This window comes from Coregonus clupeaformis, chromosome 24 (assembly GCF_020615455.1).
Source record: "Coregonus clupeaformis isolate EN_2021a chromosome 24, ASM2061545v1, whole genome shotgun sequence".
Lineage (NCBI taxonomy): Eukaryota > Metazoa > Chordata > Actinopteri > Salmoniformes > Salmonidae > Coregonus > Coregonus clupeaformis.
In genome coordinates, this window is record NC_059215.1 from 17,909,695 (window position 1) to 17,916,685 (window position 6,991).

A 6,991-nucleotide genomic window follows, 5' to 3' on the forward strand; every position below is an offset into this window, starting at 1 on the left:
GGCTAGCTGGGCTGCAGCTTGAAATAAAAGACAAGACCATCTGGATGTAATGTTTAATATACACTTTATCAGACCACTCTGTGACAGCATTCTTGATTGGTTGCTTCTTTATTACCAATGTTGGTTTATTTTATTTTATTTTTCTTCCAAAACGAAAAGAAAAAAACTGAGATATGATGCTGCTGAGGCATTTCAGTAAAAAGTCAAATTTGAAGTTAAAAATTGCTCAATGGCAATGTCGAGTATTTTTATAGAAATTGTACAGAAATACAATTTTACTGTGAATTGTGATAGTCCCAAAATCATATTTTTAATTGACATGTACAGTACAGTATATATTTGTGTTGTCCTTATAGAATGTCTGGCCATCTGTCTGTCCGTCTGTCCGCCTGTATGTCTGTGACTGGTGCTGTGCAGGCATCGAGGAATGACGGACTGGAGGAAGGCCACATTTCTGAGAGTGCCTATTGAATTGATAAATGCCCTCCTTGTCTGATCTGTTTTAATTTAAGGTCGTTCGTTAATTAATTTGAATAGCCTAACAGCCGTTGGTTCCGCTCCAAAGATCTTGGTTTGAGTGATGTCATTCTTCGCTGTGCTGAGCTGAGCTGACTTCAAGTCAGTGTAAACCAGGTTCAGCAATGCATGGTCCTCTGCTCTTTGCCCATATTCAAATAGCGTCTCGGAGTAGGAGTGCTGATTTAGGAACATGTCCCCCCTGTCTTTTAGATAATATATTCTTCATCATGACACAAAAGGCCAAACTGATCTTATATCAGCGCTCCTACTCTGAGACTCTTTGTGGACATGGGCCCTGGTCTACTCTATGCTCCTATCATGTGACCACTAAGCACCCTTGAAAGAGACAAAGGGACGATGTTGCATTTCTCATACAAAATAATATAAGGGATTATAAACATATTTAAAGCTAGCGTATGATGATGAGCTGTGTGGTCTACAGTATATGGCTCTTAATCTATAGGTTTCTGTGGAGGTCAGAGTTCAGGTAGGCCTCCCTTCCTCGCTAACTGCATCTGTGTAGGTATAACTGTAACGATCCCGGCAGTCTGAGTCGGGTCCTGTCTGTGGACTAGTTTTTTCTGTTCGTGATCTCCAGTTTCCCGAGGGTTCTGGAACGCTCCGGGGAGCTCTCTTGATTTCCGCACCTGCATCCCATCAGCAATCTGCACACCTGGTCCTGATCATCACCCTTCTTAGGCTCTGGCCTAACATCCATTCCCTGCCGGATCGTTAGCCATTAACAGTATGTTTGTCAGCGTATCAGCCTCTTAGTACTAGCGTTAGTTTTTGTTTTGCACCTTGTTGACCTGCCTTGTACTGACCTCAGTTTTTTTCTGTCTACAGTCATTCTCCCGGAACCTTCACCCAACCCCTGCCGGGCCATCATTTAATCTGCCACTTCACCTCCACCTACTCATCTCCGCCACCCGCTCCGTCTCCTGGATTATTCTGCACCTTTTGAATATGTAAATAAACACTCACCTTCGTTCTACTCTCCTTGTCCTGGTCTGCTTCTGGGTTCTGTCTTAGGGAACCGTGACAGAACGATCCGGCCAGTATGAACCCAGCGGACCTGGACTCTGTTCGCCATGCCATTACCCATCAGGAGAAGATGTTGGGCCATCATAGCACGGAGCTACAGGAGATCGCGTTGGCAGTTCGGAACCTTTCTACCGGTCTGACGGAGGTCCAGGACCAGCGCAAGTTTCGGTGGAGGATCCACTACCGGTTTCACCCATCCCGCCTGCCGCGTCTGGAGCGGTGTCCTTCCGTGAGCCCAAGGTTCCGACGCCGGATAAATATGAGGGGGAGCTGGGAAGATGCCGTTCTTTCCTCATGCAGTGTGGGTTAGTGTTCGATCTACAGCCCTACTCTTATGCCACAGACAAGGCTAGGATAGCCTTTGTGATTGAGTTGCTGCGTGGTCGAGCGCTGGAGTGGGCTTCAGCCGTTTGGGAACGACAAGACCCCTGCATGGCTTCATACCCGGGGTTCACGGCCGAGATGAGGAAGCTCTTCGACCATTCCGTCCGAGGGAGGGACGCAGCTAGGCGCCTGTTTTCGCTTCACCAAGGAACTCGCTGCGTGGCCGACTTCGTGATCGAGTTCAAGACGTTGGCTGTGGAGAGTGGGTGGAATGAGGAGTCTCTGCAAGCGGCCTTTTACCAGGGTCTGTCGGAGCAGCTCAAGGATGAGTTGATCTCCTATCCGGAGCCGAGTGACCTGGACAGCTTGGTAGCCTTGTCTATCCGGGTGGATAATCGAGTCCGAGAGCGAAGGAGGGAGAAGCAATGGGGTCCGTCCAATCGATCAGCTTCTCAGGTTCCAGTCGGGTCGGGGATTGGACCAGAATACGTCGATCATCGTCCACCACACAGGATTAGTGGAGAGGTCCTGTCTTCCGATTCTGAACCAATGCAAGTAGGGCGGCACGGGTTAACCAAGGAGGAACGCCAACTCAGACGTAGGACTAACTGTTGCCTCTACTGTGGTGGTTCGGGACATTACCTCGCCACCTGTTCCCGGCGGTCGTCAAACTGCGCGGCTCGCTAAAGTTGGGAGGACTTTTAGCGAGCCAGTTTCGACCTCTCAATACCTCTGTCAGACCCCGTTTCCCGGCTACCCTTGTGAACAGGAATCAGAGCTTAGCGATTAACGCTTTTATCGATTCAGGTGCCGATGGAAGCTTTCTTGATGCCGAGTTGGTGGAACAGCTGGGGCTTTCCAAGGAGCAATTGCCGGAAGCCATTGAAGCGACCACTCTGAACGGCAGTAGTCTGGCACGTATCACGATGAGGACTGAACCGGTTAAGATGCTGTTGTCGGGGAATCATTCGGAGATGATTTCATTCTTCATTCTGCCGTCTTCCCATGTTCCTCTGGTCCTTGGATACCCCTGGCTGAAGGAACACAATCCCACGTTCGATTGGGTGACGGGCAAGGTAACGAGTTGGAGCCTTGATTGTCATGCTAACTGTCTCAAGACTGCCTGTCCCCATTCGGTTCCCAGTCAGGTGATTGAGGCTAAACCCCCAGATTTGTCCCTGGTTCCCGAGACATATCACGATTTGGGGAAGTGTTCAGTAAGCAGAAGGCTCTGTCACTCCCTCCCCACCGACCATATGATTGTGCCATCAACCTGTTCCCTGGAGCTGTCTACCCCAAGGGAAGGTTATACAGTATCTCCCGCCCTGAACGTGAGGCTTTGGAGACCTACATCAAGGAGTCCCTAGCTGCTGGTCTCGTTCGTCCCTCGTCATCACCCCCTGGGGGTCAGGATTCTTCTTTGTGGGTAAGAAGGATGGCTCTCTTCGACCGTGTATTGATTATCGGGGGTTGAATGACATCACGGTCAAGAACAAGTATCCCCTGCCCTTGATGAGTTCTGCCTTCGACTCCTTACAGGGTGCTACGGTGTTCACCAAGCTAGACCTACGCAATGCGTATCACATGGTCCGGATCAGAGAGGGAGACGAGTGGTTGACGGGGTTTCAATACACCGATGGGTCACTTCGAGTATCAGGTGATGCCGTTTGGACTGACCAATGCTCCAGCGGTATTCCAGAGTATGGTGAACGACGTCCTGAGAGATATGATCGGTCTCTTTGTGTTTGTTTACCTGGATGACATTCTGATCTTCTCGAAGGAACCTTCCGACCACGTCCAGCATGTCCGGCAGGTTCTGCAGCGATTGTTGGAGAATCGCCTGTTCGTGAAGGCCGAGAAGTGCGAGTTTCACGCCCACACGACATCCTTTCTCGGGTACATCATCTCCAGGGGAGAGATTAGGATGGACCAGGAGAAGGTTAGAGCGGTTCTGGAATGGGCCCAGCCCGGTACGAGATTGCAGCTCCAGAGATTTTTGGGGTTTGCGAATTTCTACCGCAGATTCATCCGGGATTACAGCCGTGTGGCCGCTCCGTTAACGGCCTTGACTTCCAGTATCAGGAGCTTCAAGTGGAATCCGGAGGCGGATCGGCGTTTCTGGATTTGAAGAGGCGATTCACCAACGCACCGATTCTCTCTCAACCGGACACGGCCCGTCAGTTCGCTCGTTGAAGTGGACGCGTCCGATGTGGGAGTTGGCGCCATCCTGTCGCAGCGATGCTCCACGGACAGTAAACTCCATCCCTGCGCCTACTACTCTCGTCGCCTTTCGCCTGCGGAGAGGAATTACGATGTGGGTAACCGGGAGCTTCTCGCGGTGAAACTTGCCTTGGAGGAGTGGCGCCACTGGTTGGAGGGGGCGGAGCAGCCGTTTATTGTCTGGACTGACCACAAGAATCTTGCTTACGTGCAATCGGCTAGACGTCTCAACTCCCGTCAGGCCAGGTGGTCGTTGTTTTTCGGACGATTCAATTTTTCCCTGACGTTCCGACCTGGATCTAAGAACGGCAAGGCGGACGCCTTGTCTCGGATGTTCTCCAAGACGGAGGAGAGTGGGTCCAAGACCGAGACAATTCTTCCCCGGAACTGCGTCGTGGGAGCTGTTAGGTGGAAGATTGAGGAGGAGGTGATGGCGGCTCTTCGGACGCAGCCCGGTCCCGTAACGGTCCACCCGGTCGGTTGTTTGTGCCTGAGTTGGTTCGTCCTGCGGTCCTCAAATGGTCCCACGCCAGCAAGATGGCTTGTCACCCTGGCGTGGCTCGGACGATGGCGTTTCTTCGCAGACGTTTTTGGTGGCCTGCCATGGCCGAGGATACTCGGGGTTATGTTGCTGCCTGTCCAGTGTGTGCGCAGAATAAGAGTACCAATCGGCCCAGCTCTGGACTACTTCACCCCCTTCCTATTCCCCGCGACCATGGTCGCATCTGGCCCCTGGACTTTGTCACTGGGTTGCCCGCTTCTGAGGGGAACACGGTCGTTCTGACTATCGTGGACAGATTCAGCAAGTTCGCCCACTTTGTGCCAATTGCCAAGCTTCCCTCTGCCTCGGAGACGTCCGAGATCCTGGTTAGGGAGGTTTTCAGGGTCCACGGGTTGCCCAGTGATATCGTTTCCGACCGTGGCCCTCAGTTTACCTCTGCTGTCTGGAAGTCCTTCTGTTTGGCCATTGGAGCTACAGTCAGTCTCACATCTGGTTTTCACCCCCAATCTAATGGTCAGGCGGAGAGAGCCAACCAGAAGATGGAATCCACGCTACGCTGCCTGGCCTCTTCCAACCCCACCTCCTGGGTCTCTCAGTTGCCTTGGGTTGAGTATGCCCACAATACTCTCCCTACATCTGCCACTGGGATGTCTCCCTTCCAGTGCCTGTATGGCTACCAACCTCCCTTGTTCCCTTCTCAGGAGAAGGAGCTCTCAGTGCCTTCTGTTCAGGCCCATATTCGTCGTTGCCACCGGACCTGGCATCGGGCCAGAAAGGCACTCCTTAGAGTTTCGGACCGGTATCAGCTCCAGGCGAATCGTCGCCGGATCCCCGCTCCCACCTACACCATCGGAGATAGGGTCTGGTTGGCCACACGGGATCTTCCCTTTACGGACTGAGTCTAGGGAAGTTGTTACCGAGTTCATTGGTCCGTTTGTGGTGGAGAAGGTGATCAATCCGGTGGCAGTTCGACTCAAACTCCCGAGGACGCTCAGAGTCCATCCCACCTTTCATGTCTCCTGCCTCAAGCCTGTTTTCCTCAGTCCTCTGTTGCCTCCTCCGCCTCCTCCTCCTCCTCCTCGGATGATCGGAGGTGGTCCTGCCTACACGGTGCGACGCATCATGGATTCCAGACGGCGGGGCCGGGGTTTTCAGTATCTCGTGGACTGGGAGGGGTATGGTCCTGAAGAGAGGAGTTGGATTCGCGGCGACAGATCCTAGATGCTGACCTCATCCGTGACTTCTACCGCCTCCATCCTGGCGCTCCGGGGAGTCCGCCCGGTGGCGTTCGTCGGAGGGGGTACTGTAACGATCCCGGCAGTCTGAGTCGGGTCCTGTCTGTGGACTAGTTTTTTCTGTTCGTGATCTCCAGTTTCCCGAGGGTTCTGGAACGCTCCGGGGAGCTCTCTTGATTTCCGCACCTGCATCCCATCAGCAATCTGCACACCTGGTCCTGATCATCACCCTTCTTAGGCTCTGGCCTAACATCCATTCCCTGCCGGATCGTTAGCCATTAACAGTATGTTTGTCAGCGTATCAGCCTCTTAGTACTAGCGTTAGTTTTTGTTTTGCACCTTGTTGACCTGCCTTGTACTGACCTCAGTTTTTTTCTGTCTACAGTCATTCTCCCGGAACCTTCACCCAACCCCTGCCGGGCCATCATTTAATCTGCCACTTCACCTCCACCTACTCATCTCCGCCACCCGCTCCGTCTCCTGGATTATTCTGCACCTTTTGAATATGTAAATAAACACTCACCTTCGTTCTACTCTCCTTGTCCTGGTCTGCTTCTGGGTTCTGTCTTAGGGAACCGTGACAATAACGGTACAGGTATATTGGGTTTTTTATGATTCAGGGTTGGGGTCGATTCCATTTCAGTTCCAGTATATTTAGAAAGTAAACCAAATTCCAATACCAAATTTTCCCAATTGAAATGCATTAAAGATCATTGGAATTGGAATTTCAGTTTACTTCCTATATTGACTGGAATTGACATGGAATTGACCCCAACCCAGATATGAGTCATGAAGAGCTGCATTGGTCACATTAGGTTTTATTCCCAGGTTAGAGAGAATGAGTCACTACTCACTACTAAGCTAGGTGATTATCTGTGGTCCTGTATTAGGACCTGGATCTCTCTGCTAAGGCATCAGAGGAGTGCCCTGGCAGCCAGATGGCAAGACGGCATGAAGCCAGGCAGTGTTAGTCTCAAGGGCTGTGCTGCCACCTATAGCCAAACTATGGTACTGTAATACATAGTACACAACTCTGGGGGGTCTCAACCTACCCCTTACATACAGTGACTCAGTAAGGGTGAGTCGCGACAGTGTGTGTGTGTGTGTGTGTGTGTGTGTGTGTGTGTGTGTGTGTGTGTGTACTCAA